Source organism: Falco cherrug, chromosome 6, assembly GCF_023634085.1.
Source record: "Falco cherrug isolate bFalChe1 chromosome 6, bFalChe1.pri, whole genome shotgun sequence".
NCBI classification, from domain to species: domain Eukaryota; kingdom Metazoa; phylum Chordata; class Aves; order Falconiformes; family Falconidae; genus Falco; species Falco cherrug.
In genome coordinates, this window is record NC_073702.1 from 32,600,878 (window position 1) to 32,626,086 (window position 25,209).

At 42.7% G+C, this 25,209-nt stretch overlaps 1 protein-coding gene across 3 annotated transcripts in view; it reads left to right on the forward strand.

The window, feature by feature from the left end:
- Window positions 1-528: 528 nt before the first annotated feature.
- The window catches only part of VSNL1 (visinin like 1), a 92,437-nt gene continuing 67,756 nt past the window's right edge, over window positions 529-25,209 (forward strand). Inside the window, exon 1 of one of the 3 annotated variants that reach the window (XM_055713039.1) lies at window positions 529-725. The gene's annotated coding sequence lies outside the window, so the exon portion shown is untranslated. Of the gene's footprint in view, window positions 726-1,355; window positions 1,470-1,745; window positions 1,765-25,209 lie in introns of those variants that run through there. The other 2 variants (XM_005432875.3, XM_055713040.1) reach the window with 2 other exon arrangements.

Sequence of the window (25,209 nt, forward strand, 5' to 3'; positions counted from 1 at the left end):
CAGGTGCGGCTGGCGCCGCCCAGCCGGTGCTTCCACACACTCACGACGGCCACCGGCGGCTGCGCGCGCGGGCGGGAGTGCCACTAGCCGCAGGGCAGCGGGGACCGCGGGGTGGCGCCGGCCGTGTCCCGCGCTGCGGGCGGCCTCGCGCCTTGGATCACACCGCCGCCAAGCAGCCCCGGGCCAGGCCGCCTCCCGCCACACGCGTGCCGGCTACCGACGAGGCACCGGCAGCGCCCGGGCGGGCCGCGCCGCGGGCGTTTTGCTCCAGCCAGGCGTGACACCGAGACCACCGCGCTGGGGCGGCGGCGGCGCGACACACACACTCGCCCCCGCCCCCCTCGCGGCGGGGGGTTCCTGCCCCTCTCCCCGCGCTTCCCACGGGCCGCCGCCCGCCCGCCCCGGGGCTTCCCCGCGCTGCCTTCCCGCCGCGCTCGCGCTGCCGCTCCCCCTCCCTCGCGCCCGCCGGGCGGCCGCGCGCATGCTCGGGGCGCGGGGCGGCGCGTGCGCGGGGCGGCGCGGGGCGGCGGTCCTGCAGTGCGGGGCGGGCGGGCGGCGCGCGGGGCGGAGCGGGGGCGCGCGCGGCGGCGGCGGCGCGAAGTGAGCTGCGGCGCGAGCGGCGGGCGGGCGCGCACCGAGGCGCCGTCCCTCCGGCCCCAGCACCCCGGCGGGACCCCGCGGCCCAGCGCCCTCCTCCGCACCGCGGACAGCTCTCGGCGCCTGCAGTAAGTGCGCCCCGGGCACCGGCGCGGGCATAAACGGGGCTGGGGCCGGAGGCGGCGGCGGGGGGGGCGCCGAGTTCGGTACCCGCCGGGCTCGGTGCGGGCGGGAAGCTTCGCCGGGGCGCCGGCGGCGGGAGGGACGAGGCAGCCCCGGGCTGCCCCGCGCGGGGTTTTCCTGCCGGGAAGGCGGCGGGGGTGCGTGCGAGCGCGGCGGGATGAAGCGCGGCGGAGGCTGCGGCGGGGGCTGCTGGGTGGTGCGGTGCGGTCAGCCTCACCGGGAAAGTTGCGGTGTGAGGAGCGGCTGTGTGGCGGCGGGGTGGAGCGGGACGGTGCCCGCAGCCATCTGCCGCGAATTGTTGCCAGATAAAAGGAGACCGAACCCCGCATCGATCCGGTTATAAACACCGACAGCATCAAAAGGCGGCATTGATCAGTCGCTTTTACAGTTTGCGCTTGGAAATGTTTTGGTGAAAAGTGGAAGTCTTTGGTGTTCTTTTGTTCATTTGCAATGAGATAAGTGGGGGTTTGTTTGGTTTGGTGGTTTTTGGGTTGGGGTTTTTGGGGGATTTTTTTTTGTGTGGGTTGTTTTTGGGGTTTTTTTCAGTAGGGAAGAAAAAGGGGAAAAAAAAAAAAAAGACCGTGCGAAACTGAAGAGCAAGAGCAGTCCTCGCAAGGTCATCACACCCACCGGGAAAGCAGGGGTGCTCCCGGGTCCTTGCGGTCTTTTTATCGATACTCTTGCTGCCTGTAAGCAATGATTTCCTTGTATTTAACACGCGAGGTGCTTGCAGGGTGAACCTTGGGGTGCCTCTGCAAGCGGGTGCGCCCGGCTCGCCCCGCCGGCGGGGTAGGTGCGGGGTGGCGAGGCCGCGCTCCTGCTTATTTACTTGGGCATCAGTCGGAGTGAAGATGGAGGTGGGCGGAGGTAACAAAAGCTGCTGTGGGATCCAAGTCATTTCCCACACGAAGGCGTGAGGAGGAGGAGGGAAAGGAGACGACAGGAGGGAGAGATTCATTTCCAGAGATCAAAACAAAAGGAGGAGTAGGTTGAGGCAGATCGTGAGCAGCCGTGGGGGAAAGCGAGGCGTTTTCCGCGCTGACCCGAGCGGAGCGGAGTGCGGGGGCTCTGCGGGACCGGGGCGTGCGCGGCCGCGGAGGGAGGGAGCGCGGCCGCGGGGCAGCCTGGCCGGCGCAACTTTGCGCGCAAGCACCGCTTGGAGATGAGTTGTCCGCCCCCGGGGAGATGCGCTGCGTGTGCGGGGGAGAGCGGGAGGCGTGCCTGCCGGTGCCCCGGGGGGGCTTCTTCTCCCTCCTCTTCCCAAGCCCCCCCGCGAAGGGCTCTTTAACCGCCGGCTCCCGGCAGTGCGTGGCCGGCGGATCGCGCCCAGCACCGCGCTGCGGCGGCCACGCTTCGCCAGCGCACGGGGTGCCGCGGCGGGACACGGGGGGCGGCCTTGCGCGGGGCGGCCGTCCCGCTGCCGGCTGCGGCGGGGGCTGCTGGCAGGGCCCCCCCGGCGCTGCGCCCCCAGCGCTGCCCCCCTCCGCACACCCCGCGCACCGCGAGACCCGCCGCCCCGCGCCAGCCCCCCGCGGATCGCTGCCCCCTGCACGGCTGCCCGTGCCGCCGGCTCCCCGGTGCGAGGCTTCCCCCCCTCCCCCAGGGGTTTCCTCACCCCTTCGGAGTGTCCCCCCCTCCCCACTGCCCCCGCCAGGGAACGCCCCTCCCCCGCTCCCCCACCCCCCAGCCGGGCGGTCCCCTGCTTGCATGAAGCCACCTGCAAGGTCCCCTCACACACAGCCCCTGCGTCCTGTCCCCAACCCCATGCGCCTCTCCTCTGCTGAGGTGCCCCCGCGACGCTGCCCTGCCTTGCCCCAGCCCGGCTTGGTTGCTCCGACCTTCGACGTAGGGAGAAGTGGTCGGAGACCGGGGAGAGGCAGCGGGGAGCCTGATTTTACGCAACAGCAGACACCCCCCCTCCCCGCCCCTGGAGGAGCCCGTGCTGGGGCTTTTGGGAGGTAGGACGGGGCTCGCCACCTTCCTAGGGCGGGGGTGGGGGTGCCGTCGGGGCAGCCGGAGCTCCTGCCCGCCGCGCAGGTACCGCCGGGGGGAACCGCGCTCCCGCATCCCGCGTCGGCCCGACAGCGCAGCGCGGCCGGGGGAGGGGGGCGGCGGTGACCTGCACCGCCAGGCTTTTCGGCCGACAAAGAAACCGTGCAGTTAACAGGGTAAATGAAAAACCTGCCCTTTTAACTAAAATTGAGATGTGATTACTTGCACACCAGCACCTTCGCCAAGTTGCAAAAGGCTAAATTCTGTGTTCTTGTACAGAAGATGTTAATGTCAACAGATGTGTTTAAAAGGTACAAGTACTTCTCCTAACAATTCTGCTGGCAAAATATTTTTAGCAGTATTATTTTGTAGCGAGTGTTTCTGTGAATAGGTGTTCTCTTCCTTCATATATTAGAAAGTTCAACTCTCAGAGGTACTACCACCTCTTCACGAAGAAGAAAAAGATGCGCATATTTGCTAACCAGAATATGATAAAGGAACAGATTCCTCACATTCAGAGAAAAATAAGTATGTGAGGAAGCTAAGTCTTTGTGAAATATATACTCACTGGCCCTTTCAGAACACTAGTAGTTTGTTTCTATGACATGTTTTCAGACTCATCAGTTTTCACTACTATCCTTTTACTTGACATGCTTTTTTTTTTTTTTTTTAAAGAACACAATTTAAGAACATCAGTTTAGTTGAAAAGTCTTCCAGTAGTGTTAGAACAGCACTTTCAGGTTTGTGGTCTGTGATCAATTTTAATTAAAACTTTAATTACGTTTTGCTGCTTCGTTCAAACAAAGCATAAAGTAGTCTGGGCTAATGCTGCTGTCAAGGAAAAATAAGGAAACATTCTTAATCTTCATTATGTATTATTCCTGTTTTTTAATTAAGGACTGAATCCTTATCTTGTTGGGCTTAAAAGGAGTTTAGCCACAAACTTTTCTGACATAGAACCGCAATATTTGATCAGTTTTCTCAGTTGCCCTATCTCCTCGCCCCACACAAATGCATACCTATACATAGAATTACACCACTGATTTTTCAACGTGCCTGGTGTTCTGGAACGCCCAGCTATTGACAGCACATCAGCTGTTTGCTCAAGCAACGTCTGCTTCGGACCCTCACAGCATTACATAACCTCACAACTGCAGAGCCAATGCCAGAGATGTCCCTGCCATGCAGTCCCATTGTACAATTCCCCGTGTGCATTTCCCTGATGTATTATATTCTGGTAGAGTCATAGCTGATACGCACTACAGTACCACCCAGAAGAAAAAAAAAAAAAATGTGCTCTGGCCAGAATGGTAAGGCAAAATCTAACTGGGGCGTGATGGAGTAGTGTAGGACAGGGCAGAGCAGAGTGGAACAGAAGGCTGCCGGTTCAGCTTGCAGAGATCAGGCTGGCTGTGCGGGATGGATGCAATGCAACAAAGCTGGCTTTGGTGTTCTTTGGAAAAGGTGCTGTGTGTGTCCCAGGGTGTGACATCCTGCTGACTGCTGCATGTGTGGTGGTGCACTGGGGATGCCAACGTGCCTTCCAGCACGGTCCTGCTGGAGGGCATGGGGAATGGGCCACAGTACCATGGTCCGGCACCTCCATTTCTTCTCTTTTCCAGTGTGTTGGGATGGTACAGCCCTCTTGACTTTTGCCTGTACTCTCAATATAGCTGCAGGCAGGATCTAAGTTTAAGAATATAGATTCCTTTTAACAAACACATGAATATGGTGAACTTTGTTCTGGGAGCTTCCAAAATTGTTTACTTTTCAAGCTGTTGTCCTGATTCTGGTTTCCAGTTTTGGAATTCCAATTTTATGTCTGGCTTCACTCTGTGTTCCTGAGTTTTTTTGTATTATATCTGTGCCTCATGCTTGTATTTTAGGTATTCAGTTCTGTAAATTTTGCAGATTCTCGTGGATTTCAGAAGTTTGTCACTTGGGCAAATAATGCTGGTTCATCCGCTAATTGTGAATTAAACAGCAACGTGGACTAACTGAAATGAGGATTAGAAAACTGAAAATATGATAGGCAAATTTGTTTTTAAAGTACTTGGAATTGTAACACATAGCATTTACCATGAGAAACTGTGCTCCTTGTCTGTGATGTCAAATGTTTTCAGCACTGGTCTTCATCCCTTTGTTTTTAATGTGTACTGTTTTACCAGCGTGGATTGGGTCTAAATAGCCTGTGTCATTAGAGTGGTCTGAAAAGCAGCTTGTTTCAGAGTGGTTTTGATTGCCAACGGATTCTGCACTTTAATTTTGTTACTCTTCATGCCTAATTTTGACTCAGACTTCACTGTAATGAGTGTAGACCGTTTCCTCTGTCCCCATTTTCTTGTTGGTCCCCGTTAACCTTAACCTGCATTTGCATACCTTTTGCCATTCTGTATATCCTTGGCCTTTTTCTTTTCTTTGGAGTGTAATTTTGTTTCTTCTCTGATCTTTGTGTGCCTTAATTGCATCTTTGGATTGCTTTTCTCTTTACCAATTATCTTCTTCACTGTTTATTTCCCTTAATCCTTGGAAAGATCATGACTTACTCTATAGATGCGGCAACACCGAAGCCATTGCCTGATAAAGGAATACAGCATGAACAGGGAAGACTATGAGCGTATGTAGCAGCGCTGTAAGATGTAAGGATGCAGATGGGCTCCCATCACAGGGAGGCGCTTTCTTACCTAAGCTCCAACTCTTGACTTTATTCATAGAAAGAGAGAATCTTACCTTTTGAATTTTATGTTATTGTTCTGGGAATAATAGCTATAATCCTTCTCAAAGATAATGAAACAGGTGATAAAAAGGATACTTACTTGTGGAATACACAATCTCCACGTAGTGCTTCGAATCCTTATTGCTTTTTAAGTTATGATTTAAGTTGCTAAGAATATGTTATTTTTTTTGCAATTTGTGTTTTAAACTTCTGTGGACGTTATTCAAAGGGTCTCTGCTTTCAGGAGCTTTTCCAAATTTAGATATGAATATGACCCAAAGTGCAATAATACACATTTAGGAAATTAAGGCAGATTATTAGACATGGTCTCACAGCTGAAAGCTGGATAGAAGTAAGTAGTCTCAAGGAGGGAGTTGAAGGAGAGGAAAAGATAGAAGTCACTTGATACTTAATTTCACTGATGTGTTTATAAAAAATATCAAGCTGTTTTTCTTTGTGATTATTCCCCTGAGGAGGGTAAGGAACAGAATATGTTAAAACCACAGTTAATTGAAATAAAAGTGTTCATTGGGAGTGAGATAACAAATGCATCTTTTCTTGACCTAAACATGATGTATTCTGAAATTCTGATATCAAAGGCAAAGGAGGAAGTATTACAGATGTTATTGAAGATTTTCTGCCTGGAACAAATGCCATTAAGTCACGTTTTCAATCCCAGACTGTACAAATTTAACAGAACATATTATAGCTTCCCCAGTTTTACTGTTTTGAAAGAGTGAGAGTTTGGTACATTCATGAGTTTGTCAACAACCTACAATTTTTGAAATAATGAGAAGTGATAATTAGAGGTAATCAAGTGGATCTTTTAAGATAATTATAATAAAATAATTCCCTATTAGGAAGATAAATAATTTTTAGATCACTTTCTTTATCATCACAAAGCCATTTGAGGAGTAATATGTATACAATCAGTATTACAAGTCTAAATTGATGTGCAGGAAAAAAACAAGCTCTGATGGTGATTTTTATAGTAATTTTTACACTTTTACACTAATACGTATGAGACATTGAACTTCTTGATTCAAATGATCTTTTATCACTTTTGCCTTAAAGCAGATTTAATTTTAAGTAATTGATGACTTGAGAAATGCATCACTGTTTTTGTGCAGCTCCACTCTATAGTTTACTAAATACCAGAAAGAATAATTTTACCTATTTCTCGTTCACTAATTTAGACTTTCTCAAAGTTCACTGATGAAATGACATAAAGATTGAGATCCGTGATGATAAGACTTGGAAATGGCATGTTGACTTTTCTTTTTGGCCCTACCAACGTATTTTCATACCATAGTTAGGCATAAGATGATGGAATTTCATTTAACTCCTGATGAGTTGAATCAGCTAGTATAATGATAACCAACAGGATTACCTTGTTCAAACTTCAATGAAGAATATAGTCAGCACTGTACAAGTCAAAGTGCACGCTCAGGAAGCAAACAAGGTCTGATGATGATTTACAGATCTTTTAGACTAATAAATATAAAGCTTTAAACCTTTTGATGAAGATTACTTTAATTAGTTTTAACTTGTAGCTAAATAAGAAGTTGTGTTCCAGAGGTGAAAGCTTTCAGATTCATAAATGTTTAACTCTTTAAGGGAGAATAATGAGAATTTTAACCAAGTGTCTAGCAGAGTCCATAACATTTGACTCAGTGATGCCTCTATCCAGCCTCCTGTTCATGAAACAGGTACATATTTTTGAGGAAGAGAAAAAATCAGTCTTGATTTAAAGGCCACAGATAATGGAAAATGTATCTCAGTTCTCCCTAAGATTTTCTAGTAGTTAATTATCCTTAGTGTTAAAACGTACACCTTGCATCTTGGTTCTGGACTCCATTACAAGTTCTTGAGCCAATCTGTCTCTGAAGTAGTTGAAAGAATATTAATCTTAAATAGGTCAGCTGTTGAGCCAGGTGTGTATGAAGTACCTATGATTTGATTTCAGTATCTAAAACTAATTTCACAAAGGTAGTAAGTTACTGGGAATTATTTGTTTAATAAAAGATTAGTGTTCCATTTAGTAGAAAACATTTTTATTCAAAAGTAGATATTAAGTCATTCACTCCAAGATGGAATTAAATAGCAGTGAGGGGAGCCAAATATTATCCTTCTTGTGGAGTACATTTGAGAATATATGTGTATTTAATTAGACTTTATTCAGAATGGAGTTCTCTAAAATTAGAACATCGTGTTTATAAAAGTTCTTTAGAATACAGCATATTTCTGTGTATTCTTTATCTGCTATATTTAGTCTTTATCTGCTATATTTAGAAATACAAAGTAACAAGACTCTTAGAGAGTGAAATTTGGGATATTAGTAGTTTGAATTAAAATGCTTTTGGTTTTTAATAGAAGTTGGTATGTATATATAAAAATGTGATTTTGAAAAGAATAAAAGTGAACATTTTTTCAAGGTCTTAGCACTGAAAATAAAATCAGCTCATATAATGGATAATGCTGCAAAAAGTTATTTGTGCAAGTATTGCCAATATCCAGCACATACCCAGTCAATGCTCTTTGATTACAGTGGGATATATATGGTACTTTCTTAAAGCAGTCATTTTTCTTTTTAAATGTATACTTTTTTTTCAAATTATACAAGTGAGTACCAATGTTAAGGAATGGTCTTGAAATACCTGTTTTGAATTGTGTAAAAGGCTTTCTCTTGAAATACCTGGTTTTGATTGCATAAAAGTCTTTCAGTTTGAAAGTATGATGGCCTGAAAAAGAGTTTTAGTTAGATGCATAAAATGTTGGACCGCACTGATGATTTTTGCAAACCAGACTGATTTATACAAAAGGACTGTATCTTCAAATGCCTTCTAACAAAGTTTTACCTGTGTATTTCACCTGTTTTGTTGCTTGTCTTTTTTTTGCGTTTGGCCTGAATGTGTTGGTACTCTTGGGTCTGATCACATCAGCCACATCATAAGGTCAGAGGATGCTCTGCAGCATGCTCCAGTGGGCTTGGAATCTGGTCCTTGGCATCCATGCAGAATGAAAAAAAATAGAAGATTAGCATGCTTTTTGGCCTTGCAATCAGAATTTTAGATGTTTTACCTTGTTAAAACTTTTATATTATGCATCCTTAAATGAGGACAGTCAAGGAATCACAAACTGTTTTTCCCATATAAGTGCACGAAATGCATGCCGCCTTCTGTCAGTGAATTTCTGATGATAACAGCTGTATTACTGAAATGCCAAAGTGCTTAAGCGAAGTAGCTTCTAAGGCTCCATTTTCTTTCTCAGGTATAGTCACAAAGCAGCCTTTATCATTCCTCATTAACAAGTTTTGTTTACAAAACTTGTCTCTTCCTATGGTACCCATTGGGCAAGTGCTTATCTATTATAGTTCAATGGCTGTTTTTTATTTTAATTCTTGCCTGGTGAAATAGGAATTTTGGAAGGAGTTATGGTGCTTTACATTTTTCTCAAGTGTCTGCCACAAAGAGGTGCTCATGGAATGCAGATCAATAAGTAATGCTAATTTCCACATGGTTGAAGAGGTGAACATTACTCATTGAGGCGTCCCACTCTCTTATATGAGAATGTAATCCTGAAGTGTCAGCAGGTACTAACTATGCCTCATGTCCTATCTCATCCTTCAGCTTTTAGTGATCCCTTGTTTCCTGCCTTTGATTCCTGCTTCCTCTCTTTGATTTTGCTCCAACAGTCTCCTGATTTTGCTCCAACAGTCTCCTGTTGCCCAAGAGCCTCCCTCTCCTTAACGATACCTGGCTGTGCATGTTTCACCACTGTGGATGCCTCCTTCATCTTGCATTTTAACTGTGGTTTTGTGTTTGTTTTTTAAACTGTGAGCTTCATAACACAAGGATCTGGCCTTCGTATATATTCCAGAAGGTACAGCTATACGTACAGTGCTATAAGGGTAAATACTTTTATTAAAATTTAAAATTTTAACAACATATACAAGATACTGTAACTACAGCTAGTGCAGAAGGGCAAGGTGCATGTTCAGGGATTTCATGAGGTGACTCTGAACCAATCCATGTCTGATAGCAGTGACTGAGTCCCTCTCCTGCAAAGCTAATTAGGATACATTTATTCTGCAGGCACTGGGTTTTGAGTGAAGTATGCTGACAGCCGTAAACCAAATGTATGATGTACCTGCAGCAAGCCAGACACAGCAGTACAGCGCTTAGCATGGCTTATGTACTCAGGTCTTCATCCTGCCCTTGAGCAGGTTATGCAGCTCACACCACGTTCTACTTTGCCCCGGCATGGCAGTTTGCAGTGGCAAAGCCAGCAAGTTAAAGGCTGGCTCGGGCACGTGCTCTGCTCCAGCTGCAGGGCAGACCCTGCAGTGTAGGTGCACCCTAGAACACGTTCTAAACTGCAGGGCTGGTATCCAAAGATTTCTAGACTGGTATTTTCAAAGAGAGGTCTGTAAGAAGTCACAGTGCAGTGTGAACAGATGTTGAATACAGCTGTGTTCTTTCTGTGTGTCTGTCTGCTTTGTCTGTTGAATCGCTGTCTTCAGTGCTTTAATTCCCCGTATCTTAGTGCAAGGCCCGAGATGTAGTTCCTTGTGAATCTGTGTAGTCTGAACACAGCCCATGTATTTCTTTTTTTTTTTTTCTGGGTTGTCAGTGTGGGAAGATGTGATATAGGAGACTGAAAATGTTGCAATAATTTAGCATAACATACTCTGCGGTTTTCATTTCTACGTGCTGTTATCAATGGTCCTTCTATCAGTATGTACATATCACTTTGTCATAACATCTGTGGTGTTTAATTAGCTTAACAAAATCTATTCATGTGAGTTCTTCAGTCACAAAGCAGTCGCTTTCTTTAGACAATAATGAGCTAGAGAACTGTTAGCTAGTTAATTGTTATTACTTGTGAGATACGTTACTTTAGTGCCTCCAAATATTTTTCACTGAATGTAGATTTTTTTCATAATATGCAACTATAAATAAATGAAAACAATTTAACAAGGCTCTGAATTTTTGTATGAGAAATCCACAGTAAACATAAAATAGTAAAGTAATTTGTATTTCTGTATTGAATGGTCCTATCATTACTTTGTGTTGCTTTTTTAATGTTGGTGAAATACAGGTAGTCAATTTAAAATAAATAAAAAAATCCTGCAACTTCATGCATTTCAAATATGTGGGAAACAACTATGTCTAACTATGGCTTGAGTTTTAGCGGTCATCTTGTATTCCATAGTCTGCTGAGGAGGAAAGGGAAAGATACTTTGAAAATTCAACTTCCTTCCATATAAACTGCAAGGTGTTGCAATATGTGACTCATTTCAGCTATATGCATCTCCCTATTGCCAATAGCAGTGTATTAGCGGTGACCAATAGCAATATATCAATGTCAGCTCATCTCCAGGTAAAAGGAGGAGATCATGAAACGTTCAAGGTTTTTCTGGGATTATACGTAACAGAGATATCTGGAGATTGTAATTCTCAGTGTTACTCAGTAAACCCAACCATTTACTGTTGTCAGCATTGATATGTTCAGAAGGGCTTCAACATCTGAATCTGTGCGAGATAACTAACACATTCCTTATTTCTGTGACTTTGTATTTTGTCACTCAGAATAGTAGTTTATGAGATTGCTGATTCTCGTAAGACCTACACAGCAGCTGGTAGCCTTTTGAGTCTTGTGCTGCTGTTTTCCATTGAAAATACCTTCAAGAAGTCCACAGCAATTAGCAGTTTTAAATTTGCTCTGAATGATCGAAGTTAGTGGTATTGCTCTGGACACTTGAGTAATGAGGTACTCTTATGTAAATGTCGAATGTAGGAGAATAAACAAAAAAATAAGGGATCAAATCCACAGAAGGTACGGGAGGAAAGTCATCATGTGTCAACTGTGCTATGATAATTGGCCATGCTGCAGAAGTTCTAATTACAGCAAAAGTGACCTAGGTGTGGTTGTACAGTGCAAGGAAATGTATGCCGGCAGTGGGCAGTGGCATTAGCTGCGCTATTGACAAGCACAGACATCAGGAAATATTTAGGAGCAAATGGAAGGATGGCTTGATGTTCCTTCACTATTAAAAATTCCCATAGAGATGAATGTGAACTGGAAATCTCTTTTCTGCATCAGTCCCATCCTGAAGTAGCTGGACCAAAGTCCAAGGCCATACAACTATAGGGACTCATTCTGTAAGCTGATCTGTCAGACCCCTACTGGAAAAAATGGATCAAGGAATGGATTTGAATAGTGCAAAGTACATCCTGAACCGCCAAAACACTTCAGTGAGTGCATTTAAATACATGGGAAAATCTGCTGCTTTGAACACAGAGGGTTGACTAGAAATGTAGGTGTAAGTGTTCAGCAAGCTCGTAGCCTAAAGGAGATGAGACTTGGGGAAAAGGAGAAGGTGTGATCATGAATCATGTCAGAGATGTAGGCAGGATCAGATCTGCGAGGATTTCAGTGCTGGGAAGAACACATTTTAAATGAATCAAAAAGGAAGGGGGAAGCAAGGAAAAGGAGTAGGATAGCATTTGAAGATACCAGGAGGCAAAGGTGTCAGCATCTAGGAAAGACTGAGGAGCAGAAAGCCTCTTACAAAAAGGGTGATTAATTAGAAAATTGTCAACCGATTCACCACTTTTTCATGATTCTTTAGGCGATGTGAGGAGACTTTGCAGGAAAAATTTGAATTCCCAGGAAACATTGCATTTAATAATAAATCCAGCTGATTTTTGCCACTTTTCTCTGAACCGCTTTTTCAGATGTAAAGATAGCCAAGCTGTATCAGAACTGTACTAGGGCAAAACCATCTCAGTTAGGCACTTGGAGGAGACCTGGCTGAGATGCCAATAGCTAGCGAGCTGAGCTGTGCTAACTTTGCTTGTATGAGTGTGTGAGAAGGGTGATAGATGTAGTGATAGATGTAGCTGTTGGGGAAGAAGAAGGGGAACTGACATGGTTTAAGTCACATACAAGTAAGTCCTGAAAATGACCAGAGAAACACCCCCAGTGCAGGTTCCCTCTGGCAGTGAGTTCTGTGTGGGTGCAGGGGAATTTGCTCATCTAGAGGTGTTTGGGATGTTGAGCTAAGTGGGGAGAAGGACTGAAAAATAAAATGTGAAGCATTTGCATAAGACTTTATATGTTCTCTCATCATATGATTCATTGATCTTATGACTGAACTGCAGCTTTTAAAAATCCTGCTTATATGCAGTAAAAAGCTGTTAGTTTGGGGCCCTGATTTTGAAGTATTTAAACGACAAGCTGCTCATTGTTTTGCATTTGTATTTGTGTGCCATGTAGTTTTTCACTGCTGATGTCAGTTTTGAATGGGATACAACACCTACAGTATTGGCAGATTTAAAGAATTTGACATGATTTCATTCACATCGTATTACGTGGTGAAGCAGAAGGCAGAAACATGACTTGTCCAAGAGCTTTTTGGAAAATTGATGGCAAAGCAGTGAATGGAAACCAGGACCCTGATTCTCATAGTGAATTGTAGACCGTTTTATCTATTTGCTTGATCATAGCCCTATAGTGAAGTTCCTTTAATGGGAGGAACTCAGTTTGCACTGATGATTTGAAAGAGTCTGGGCAAAACAACAGGATCCCTGTTTCTAGTTGTTACAAGTCAAGGTGGAAAAACATTTGGCATTTGTGTAAATTTTTCACTGATAAGCTACAAGTGTTTCAGTCCTGTAAATCAGTAAAGGCCAATGTCTTCCTCAAAAGAGTTGCCCATACGGTTCGGGTGTTGTTCCCATACTGATGATTGTCTCCCGCATAAGGCAGCGAGACAAATAATACAAGTTCTGCTGGTGGGTGACAACATTTGGGGTTTGAAAAGAATGGGGGTGCAGACCTAGAAATTTGGATGAAAGCAGTGTCCCATTGGACATTTGGTGTGACATTGGTCTGTCCCGAGTGAAACACAGCATCTGATTACCCCAGCACCAGGTAATCTACGATCCTGACAGTAGGAGGATGAATGGTGGCACCAGCTTTGGCTGAGCTCTCCATCCAGCCCAGCCTTTCCCAGCTGGGATAGGATGATCACCAAATCACATGCACCTGCTAGGAAGAGAAGCTTTTCTTGTTGCCTGTCTACCCTATTACCACCTATTCCTTTGTGATTTAGCTCACCCAAGTGAGCTCTTTTTTTTTTCCTGGGTGAAGGGCCATGGGTAGTGTTTTCTTCTCCTGCCTTGCACATGGCCATACAGATCCTAGGGTACACACATTAGGCAACATTAGGCAAGGCATTACTTCCAAAAATGAGAGAGGTTTTCTTTGGAGGGTATAACCCTTTTGGCAGCAGAACTGGATTATGTCAGATTAAAATAAGTATGTAATCATCCTCCCATGGAGTAATGGGACCAATGCAGAGTTATAATCGTTGTCTGCCTGTGACCTGTTTGTTCCTGAGGCTTCTTTCCTCTTGGCTCTGAGGTACTTGGTATGAAGCTAAAGAGTGCAGTTTAGAAATACTGGCTATCCTTATAAATTCTTACAGAAGCAAGTGCTTGTGTGTAGTTGATGAAGTAAAAATTAAATGAAAGTATTAATTAACTAAGTAATAATTATTGTATACCTTAAATTTAAATGATTAGGCCGCCACCAGTCTGATTTTATAATGTTTATAAAGTGGAAATAAGCAGGTATTTACATCTCTCCCAGGTTCCTATGCTTTTGCTGCAGAGGTCTCAGTCAGGTGGTGCTGTGGTAATGATGATCCACTTGGACTGCAGCTGGTGAGGAAGTGGGTTACGGAGCACCGGCAAGGCTCTCTTAAGTAGGTAGTGAGGAGATGCGTGTGCCCGTTACCTCTGGGGTTTAATTACATTGGATTAATTACATCATTATATTTCATTTACATACAATCATTACATCAGTTTTAATTATCAGTTTAGCCATAGTCCTTGACATATTTTTTCTTCTTAGGTTTTTGCATAAGAAAACACAGGTGGCAGCACTCCACATATGACAGGTTTCTCATGCACACACTATTGTCAAAGTACTTTTGAAAAATAAGGTCCCAGGTCAGTTTCCTTTAGAAAAAATCATGCTACTGACCTCTTCTCGGTTGTATGCTTTATGGCAGACTATAAAATGGTACAGCCCTCCTATAATATATAGCTGAATTCCATTTACAGGCTTTGTGGCTTTTCTCTGTGGACATGTGAAGCATTACCTAGAAGTCAGTTTGATGGTGAATAAACTGGGACGTGAAGATTTCTTAGCACAGTGCAGTAAACAGGCATAACCAGTTACATTCTGCTAATCTCTGGGTTGTGTCTGAGATTTGTCACTATAGTAAAAATTGACGGGAGTGGCTATTATCTGTTCATGCTTGTTTCAGTGGGGAATGGGTGTGACAATGTAAAGACTGAGGCCTGGTAAAAATACTTTTTAAAAAAGTACTAGAGCAGAAGAAGGTGGAAGATACGTATTTTATGTGGAATGGTCCGGATGTTGCATGTTCCCTGTTTTTCCTTTGAAAAATCTCTTAATTCTTTGGCCAACTGTGGGTGATAATTACTTCCCATTTATTAATGTGGCAAAATATTTAAATGTGTGTCATCTAGACCACCCAATACGCTGGATATAAGCTAATTCAACTCCATCAGGCTTCATTAAGTTGTTATTAAGTGCTGTCAGCCAAGTCCACATTATGGAAGACAAAAGATGGAAATCTGCCATCTCTAAGAGTTGATTGTACAGGTTTTTTTTCAGCGTAGCAAGACTCTGGAGCTCATATGCAAACTTTTCGGCTTAGGTGTGTGTTCTGAAAATAGAACTCCACAGTCTTCTTGTTTTTCAGCAAAAGAACTTGCCAGTTTTATTCTGTTCCTGTAGCTTCAAACCATTCAACGGGACTTTTTATCACTCTAAATGAAATATTTGAAGGTATGGTTAGCTGTAGTGGGACTTTGCTTTGGCTGGAGCAGCCCTACATCCCATGGCTGGCTGAAAGGGCTCAGTCACTTGATACTTCCCTTATTTTTCTGCCTGAGGCACTTTGACAGCACATGCCTTAATGTGTCACTGTGGTTTTGCTTATTCCCAGGGGGGCAGATAAACCAGCAAGGAGGAAACTGCTCATCCTGCCTCTCTTCCTGGGCAGCGTGCATCAATTAGTAGGCAAGGCAGCTCCCTGCACTCTGCCATTCCTGCAAGGATTTCTCCAAATCTCCTTTCCACTCGGCCAGAATAAAAACAAGCCTCAAGTAGTGGAAAGGCAGAATATGTCTGGAGGGAAGCAGCAAGCAGCCCTTTCTGTAGTGAGCTGATGAAATAGCTGTTCTAAAAGGAGATTGTGATAGAAATATGTTCAATAGCATCAAGCTTACTCAACCTGTCTACATTTTTTCTCTTAAGTTTATCAGATGGTTTCTTCTGGTTTTGTGTCAGGTAATAATCTCCTTTGCGTCTGTGTTGTGTATATATTAGCTCATGTCTAGACTGCTTTATAGTGAAATATATACTTCCTTGGTCGGGGAATGGATGGTGTGGAGTAAAGCACAGAGGGTGCTGCTGGGGTCCTGCTTCTGCATCTAGTGTGGGTACAGCCTGCTGGCACCAGGTCTCTGCCTCGGACAGGTTGGGGAGAGCCGCCCTGGGGATGTGCCCAGGACCTGGGGCTCTTTGGCAGTCCAGTGCACAACTCATCTCAGCACCCACTGGTTTAATGACAGCTGGGACCTACCATGAAGACACTCCAAATGAATGAAGACCTGAAGACACCACAGACAGCTTGAATGATAACCTGTTTTTCCTAAGAAATAAACATCCTGCATCAGTTATGCCCAGGTCACCGACTTAACCTCACATTTCCCCCAGGTCTGTGTGGAGCTTTGATGAAAAGTTTCTTACTCAGCAGTTTCAGATACAGACTCAGGATATCATGCCATTACCTCTGCTCCGTCAGTTGGCTCCAGAAAAGCCTAACTTTTACTTTTCTCTACATTATTAATGAAGAAATTTGCAAAGCTACCTTCTGCCTCTGTGCACAACCTCTATATGGTACAGTATGGAGTATATGAAGTTTATAAAGTGCATAGCTTTTGTGGGGTTCTAGGATTCTGTGGGGAATCTTTTAAAATAGATTAATATAAATTTAATTCAGTTTAAATCTTTTAGAAAGGATGCTACAAATCACTGCAGAATCTTTAACAATTTTGATTAATTTTTTTTGGCGGTAATTCTCCTTCCAGTGCACTTCTGATAAAATCCCACAGTACAATCAGTTCTACTACTGATTATCTATTATAATCAATAATAAGTAATATAAAATTTCTTTCTGCAAATATCTAGGTCCATGGATCTTACTCCTTCTGTGTGAAATGAGAGATATTTATGTAGTGAAGTGAATAGGGGAGCTCTCCTGTTCCTGATGTTCTTTGGGACAAAAATATCCTGAAATAGTTCTATGTATAGATACTTTAAAGTATCATTCTTATTTGGAAACATAGCTATAAAAAAAAATGCTTTTTTGAGGAATAAGAGAGAGATGAGTGTTAATACCTTGAATTTCTCAGGAATACCTTTTGTAGTTCATATTCACTACCAATTTTAGCCTGAATTAATACTCAAGTATGGGCATGTCCGTAGTGATTGAATCATTAGAAGCGTTTGAAAGAATTACTGAAACCTGAAGGATGACAGTTATGAAGGCAGTAAGAGCAATATGTAAGAATAGAAAGCTAAACCCGAGACTGAAAACACAGCTCCATAAATGGATTTATTGCACATAATGTTCCTACCCACAAAACCCAGGAGGTAATTACCTGGCTTAATCAGGCATAAAAGAAGAGCTGTCCCAGGAAGAAATTACCTCATCCTGAGGTTGGAACTAGGACAATACTTCCCGGTCCTGAGAAAGGTGTATTTACCTTTCTCAGGGTTTCCATGCCATGACTACCCACTCATGAGGCAGTTGGTAGTTAACACATCTCTGTTTTGTCTCAGTGATGCAGCCAGCCTCAATTCTTTTTCCAAAAGCTCAACATTGTCTGAAATGCCACCGTGTGACCTGTGGAGCTTGAGTAGTGAAGCTTGAAGGACAGCCTACGCAGTTTCCAGGGTGTAGGAAACACTAGGAAACACTGACAAAATCAGTGTGATGAAACAAATAGTATTCTCCAGATGCTCTTTGTCTGACTTTGAAAACATTACTTTTTATGGACACAGATTTTCCAGTGGGAAACACTGAATGCAGTTCAGGACCAGCTTTGTCTAGACTTCCCCTGGTTCTAACTCCAAGAAACTATTTGGCTTCTTGTTCACTGTAACAGTGCTGGAATTAAATTCTGTTTTCTGACAGAAAATCACCCCCAGATTTAGTGCTGTTAGTGCGAGTGCTACATTATAGATCCACATCAGCATTTTTTTGATGAATAAATAACTGTTGCATTACTTAAATCTGTATCTAATATCCTAACTCCCGTATAGTATTTGTGGTGCATTTAATGGTATTTAATTATCTAAAAAGTGCTCTGTCAGAGCATACTGCAGGTATCTAGGTGGTGGACGTAGTTTTGCTATTTATACTGTAGTGTTCTACAAATATAGTGAGCTATAGCCATAAACCTGTAAAATAACTCCCAACAGTTCATCTTGATAGTCTGTTGAAATTGGACTTCTCTGACTATACCCCCTTCAGGCTCACTGCCAAGCTCATATTTTATCCTGAAATTCCATGAGGAGACACTCAAAATAAACACTACGCTAGCAACAGCTTGCATTATCTTTAAGGCAGTAGCTTGCACTGGTTTCACTTTAGCCTCTCTGTGGCTTTCTTCATTTGAAAATCCATGAAGTTTGACCTTTTGGATACATTTCACTTTTATTTATTCCCCCTGTTGACTACAGTGGGAACTGAATGGATGTAGCTGAGAAGAGAATGTGTATATCATAGATGCTAACCTGTTACGACTAAATTATCCCTGTTAGTCCCTTGTTGCCCAGCATCAGCCACTTTATATAGTGCATATCTCCTCGCTAGCTTGCTTTCAGGATAGAAAAATACAGCTATTGGATTTGTGTTTGAATTTCTGAGGAGGGAAAAAAACCAACCCACAACCTGGAAATTGCAGGATTATTCCAGGCACCATTTCAGAAATGTTCAGCTTTTTGTTCTGCAAATGCTTTTTTGTTGCTACTGCTTTTGAAAATAAGGGGATCTTGTAATTCATTATTAAAGTCTAAAGGTGAAGGTGATCAAAATAGCCAATCATCAAGGTCAGTATACCCTTGAATCAGAGAGGTTTGTTAATTTTAAACTTCAGTGTTTTTCAGAAAGTAGTGTGTTTAGCAAGAATAGAAGAGGTGGAATGTAGGATTGAGACAATATGAATGCACACACATCACTGCCAATGAAAGCAAAACTTGCAGGTCTAATTTTAGGCTTTTCAGCCTTGGTATTGTTCCTTACAGCACAGTTATTTTCCATATGATACAAAGCAGTCCTTTTTTCAAGTTTTATAAAGTGCTTTAGAGAGCGAAAGCAAGGACAAAATGAGTATATGTCATGGTTGAAAGCAAATCAAAGGAGCTTAACGAAGGCTGAGGTTAGCAATGATAGCATGCCGTTTCTATATTGAGAGGACAGTTCTTTTAAGAAAAGCAAGAATCTAGAGAAACATGTCATGAGACCTGAAAGTAAAGAGAGTTACATGGTGTCTGAACTGGGACCTTTGGCTGTGATTGGATTTACTTCAACTCATATAATTTAGACTGTGCTTAGATGCCTAGTAACGTAGTCCTCTTAGAATGTCAAAATGACCTGTGCTGTTTGGAGAAGTAGGACTTGCAGGGTATCTACTTATCTCCAGGTGCTTGAAACGAAGCACTGTAGGTGCACTGGGGATGTTGCAACTAATTCTTTATGGAACAACAGATAGATGCTATTTTCTAAACTTGCCTTTTACTGATACATTCATACAAAATGAGTTTGTAGAGTTACAGAAATGTAATACTGTGGAAATGCTTGTGTTCTTTCCTATATGTTCATTACCAAGGACTGGAGCCAGTTGGGCCTAAGCCATTCCCCGTGGAAGTGTCAGCAAGTCAATGGTATTAACCTGTCAGATCTATTAAAAATACCTTTTAAAATAATTGTTAGCATAGTCTCCATTTTGCATCCAAGAGAAGCGTATTAACTGAACACATGTGTGACGATGGCCATACAAGGGCCAGAGAAATTGCAGAACGTGAAGCTTTGTGATTTCTGTTAGTAAATCTGAACCCCAAAAGAGCTGCTGGTAACTGGTTGTATTGGCAGAAAGAGAATTTCTTGGGAAGAGTCTGCGCAGGGGCTGCTGCAACGCCGAGTGGGTCTTTTGTCCAAGTTCACCAAGATCCACTGCCTCCTCACTGGACTTTGCCACCCAGGTAGTACCGAGGTTTGGGTCATGAGGATCAAAGCGTAGCTTGACTGTAGGCTCAGCAGTTGTCCCTGAACTGGGAGAGTCAGCTCAGCAAGCTTAAGGGGTGAACTTTTTTTTCATTCCAGTCTAGCTGCCTAGAAGTTAAATGTCTAGTCTAAACTAATTGTGTAGGCTTTCTTGTTAGTCAAACAAGAGTAGACATCTCCAGAGAGCAATTAATCCTACTAATCTTCTATATATACTTTTAACATGGGATGAATTGCCTCTTGGTAAATTGGATGCCTGTTTCTCTCCATTGTTTGTTGGAGCCTTGATGACTAGTTTAGATTAGCTATCCAATTTCTAATGGATACCACCCAGGTAGAAATAACCTGGATTAACCAAGTTCCCAGCTACTGACTATGTAATAACTTCCTTGTTACTCTTCTGTGCAGAATTTGTGAATACTGTGTTAGAGTAAAAGAGTCTCCTCTTGGTTTTCTTTGAAATAATTTCAAACAGTTTGGCATTAATAGTATAATTGCTCAGTTTTCTGTTGTCCCTAGTTATACAAAAGTTTTAAAAATTGTGATGGATTTTTGTTACTTAATGTCATAATTAATAATAAAAGAAGAAACATTTTCACTCAGTTACTTGAGGGAACAGATTAAGTTACAGAGTGGCAGTTTGATGTCCTTCTGGATTCTGGCCAGGTTCTTGGAGTCATAAATCAACCTAGTTCCTTTCAAGTTAGGGAAAAATAATGTTTCCAAGAAAATTTGGAGCACTGATACTGGAATAGAGTGGAAGTATGACATCAGCGAAGAACAAGCAGACTGTTGAGTGGCTTTATTTGGTGACAGCCACTAATTTGATGGAAACTTCCAAGACAGTAATTACTTGGTTGTTTGGGTGATTGCAGCTCCTCAGGGTTTTCCCATGCATGTCAGATTTAAGATTTTTTTCCTTTTTGGTTTGGGGTTTTTTTTTTTGGCAACAGGTCTATGTTAACGAACAGGACAGAGGAACAAACTGATTGTTCATCTTAACCTTAGTAAAGGTTTTTCTTAGATGTTCTGAAAAGGTTTTTTTGAGAAGTACAGCTAGTTTTTAAAAGAGAAAGTAAAAATGCAAGTGACATCTCTGACCCCAGTGCCTTTTCTGTCTCCATTTTAAGTTTTCATCAGGGGCAGACTGGCAGCAGCAAGAATCATGTTCATTTCTGCATTTGTTCTGGGAAAAATAAACAAAAAAACGAAGCCATCTCAAGCCTCCACCTAGAAACCTAGGCGATGACATGTGCGGACAGTGAGCTCTGCTTCCCTGCTTACAAGGTCACGCAGATAGGTTCACTTAACCCTGCTGGGTTAGGGGTTGAAATGTAGAAAATACAAGTAACCACCTGTCTCCCTGGTAATTTGAATTCTCTTTTTCTACTTCAGGATGTAACAAATAATATGTTCCTGTAGGGATATCAGCTCCTCCCACACTTCTTCCTCATAGCCCTCTTTTTATATTATTAGATTCATCAAGACCCTTTAAGATCTAAAAACATAGCTGGTTCTCCTGCTCTTCCTGCCCACAGACGGCTCCTCTCCATGAGTGGTTTCTTCTCCGACCAATCTGTGGTGATGTTGGGTAGTCGGAGGAGTACATATACATGTACAAACCCCACATGTTTGCCCACATGGGAGGGAGACATTTGTACCAGTCTTGCCTTCCTCCCTGCATCTGCATCTCATGTCTGTAAATCATGTTTTTTCTTGGATGGCTGCCTTGGGTTGTTTAAGCTTTACACAACATAATTGTAAGCTGCCTAATTCGCTTAGCTTTACAATCTGTTTTTTAACATAAAATGTCCTCAAATATTGTATAGTATGCAGCAACATTTAAACATGCTGAGGCCTGCCCCTGGTCCCTCCTGTTCAGCGGCTGCCTCTCTGAGAAATTCTGACAGCCCTGCTGGCAGCCTGGGCATCCATCCCTCTCTGCTGGTTGGGAGTGGTTGTGTTATCTTTGTGCCTGGAGATGCCAAGATTGTTTAAATGTCGGTAAGATATTGCCTAGATGAATTCCTCTGCAGCTTAAGCAAGCCTACCTCTTTTTTTCCTTACCTATACCTTGCATGCTGTGAATGTCGCTGCTGTCACTGCTTTTGCTGATGAAAAGCCAAAAAAGGAAAAGAAAAAGTGCAACTAAAACACCAGGGATGATGAGAATTGGCATTGGGTCAGGAATAAAAGCCAGGTAGGAAGGAAGGAGGGAAGGAAGGCGGGAGAAAGAGTCAGGATGAGCTGGTACATATTTACTTGGACTGGTTTGTCAAGCATGTTGCCAGGGAACCAAAAGTACAAGGAAAATACTGGACAAGGAAGAAGAGGGACAACTTGAGGCTGAGATTCAAAGTCAATTTACTGTTACCTAACTGTCTGTCTGACAGCAGAGCCATAGTAATACTGTGTGCGCTAAGCACACCTGCATAATAAAACCAGCTTAGCCCATATTTATTGCATGTGTACACCTATATGCATGTTAGTGTTTCTCAGCAACGTTACAGCCAGCAATTTCACTGGGCTATTCAGGCATGTTCCTTACCCCACTCTGTTAATGTGCCCTCACAGCTTGGCACTCGCAGCTCCCCAAGACTAATGTTAATATGACATACAATTATTCATGTTCCTGGCTGTTTTTATGAAAAATCAAATGCCAACCTGAATATTTCACAGTGTCAGTGTGTGAGAAATTGGAACCTTCAAAATGCTAAGAAGTGGTACCATGTAAAACAAGGCATGGATGCACAAGCTAGCATTATGAAGTTCGGAACCTGGCCTGTTTTGTATGCTGGTGTCATATTCTTTGAAAGTAGAGGTGACAGAGTTTAAGTTGCATTTTGAGCAGGGAATGCAGCAACTAAATACTTCAGTTGAGATTTACATAGCTATTTAGTTACTTGGTGAGATTTTTATAAGAGCACTCAAGCTGCCGGAGAAATGGTTGATAACACTGAACGTCACCTTGATTTACTTGACTAGAAGCAATCCAAGGCAATTAGGTAACAGCATCCTCATTAGCCACTAGTGCAGACCCATAGAAGTCCTTACATGTCTTTGTAAATCTGGCTCCTTATACCGCTTGCCTTGAAGTCTACATTTTTCTGTCCCAAGATACATGCGTATTCCCACAGAATACAATACAGTTTTTTGTAAGTGAGAAAAGAGATTTTTGATCCTTTTCCCTGAATCTATTTCTTGACGTACACTTGCTACCCTCCCCTTTTGCTTGGCTTTAGTAATGGGGCTGCTCTCGTCAGGAGAGATGAAGGGATTTTTTTCACCATCAAAAAGTGGGCAGATTTCCTGAATATCATTTGTTCTGTATTCCATTTTGTCTCGGAGATTGAAAAATATTGCTACAAAAAGTCCATCACTTAAGAGTCTTGTTCAGTTCCAGTGGAGAGTCTATAACAGGTTTTCATTATATTGAGTCTTTTTGGAATAATTCAGGAAAAAAGAAAGAAAAAAAAGTGTTACAACTATATCAGCTCAAACAACTTCTGCTCCTGGCAAAGTGCCTCCAAGGTCCTGGCAAGTGCCACAATAACTTCTAAAATTACTCTGTCTCTTGCTGCTGGGTTTGGGGGATTTATTATTATTATGTTATTTTATTCCAGTGTTTACCTTATTCATAAGCTGTAGCCTTCATTTCCTTCAGCTTTTCCCTTGCCTTCGTTTCCTTCCATTTTCCCCCCGTATTGTCACACTAGAGAGAGTTAACAGCTCTACCAGTGCAGCATTCAGCATAAGCAGGGCCTGATCCAGCTACAGACCTAGTAGATTATCTGTTGTTTTAAAGCTTCTTTAAATGAAGATCAGGTATCTAAAGTCTGTACTCTTGTTTAATGACAAAGATTGGAAATGAACCAGGAATTTGTGTGTGAAATTCTATTTCTGTCCTAAACTATCACAACATGTCTTCCCAGGTTGTTAAAATATAAGAATCTATGAAATATTTTATCAAGTTTTTAGTCTTTAATGGTAGCAACACGTTTAATCTATGTTCCATCTAGTTTTGATTTTTCTAAGTGGTACACACATAGTATGGTAAAAGGTGGCATGAAAACAGTTATCACACATTTTTACAATTCATGGAGAGTGGGGGAAAATTGAAATGTATTCATAACGACTGTTAGAGAGTTGACTAGTGAAGTGAGAAAGTTTGCATATGATTTGCCATTACCCATAACAGTCAAAGTGCTGTGGCACAATTATATACTACTGAATATTGGGAAGATAAAATGGTAGGTGACTTTGTTGGCAGTAAGAGGAAGGTAATGTCCATGGGACAAAGTAAATTGATGACTTTAACTAGTAGAAATCAGGGGAGGAACTGGGCATTACTGAGGACAGATCTCTGAAATTACCAGGTCATGACAAATAGCTAGGACAGAAGTAGAAAACTATTCTACTGTATAAGCATGTGGCACATTCTATCTGTAATTATAGTCAATTGTATGGTAAAGAGTTCATAAAATTGTAAAAAGTCTACAAAAAAGGAGTAAAGTTGGTTAGGAACATGAAACATAGGCGAGGCAGAGTCTGGCTGTTTCGTGACTGATTAAGAGCAGGTGAATAAGACATAGGCACTGTTTCTCACAGTAAAAGAAATAGGGTCACCAATGAAATTATTGTATAATGTTTAATTAAACATTAAGAAACCGATTTCCACAGGATGTTGTGGAGACCAAGATATAAATGTGGTCAAAAAGGGATCAGACAAATTCAGGAAAGATAATTTAGTCAGTGCTTATTAGACATGATAGTCTGGAGAGTCGGTGGAGAGAGAATAGCACCTCCAAAGCATGACTCATCCCATCCTAGGAGAAATGTCTTAGACCAACTTGCTGAATTGCTACTTGGAGATGACTGTGTCCCTGTTGGCCTAAATAACTATCTTAGTGTAGGCACCAAAATTTGAGAGCATTAGAGCCAGGTGATTTCAATACCATTATAGATGTTATATTCATATACTCAAGTTTTGGGGTGTTTTTGCAATTAGAAAAGCTGTGGATGCAACTGAATGGTGAAGATGGGATTGACTATACAGAAAGGATATTTTTCTATTTGTCATCAAAGGTATTTTTCTTCTTTCTTTGCAGCAGTTTAATTTGTGTAACTTATTGCAGAAGTACAAGAAATATGAAAGAGATTATATCATCCTGAAAGAGATTATATCATCCTCAAAGTCACTCCCAGCCTCTGAAATCATTAGGGTGAGCAACAACCATTTTTTATCACAAACCTTTTTACCTCCACATTCTCTAGTAATGAGGGAAGTAACCATGAGGTAATGCCGAGGAAAGCAGTGTTTGATTTT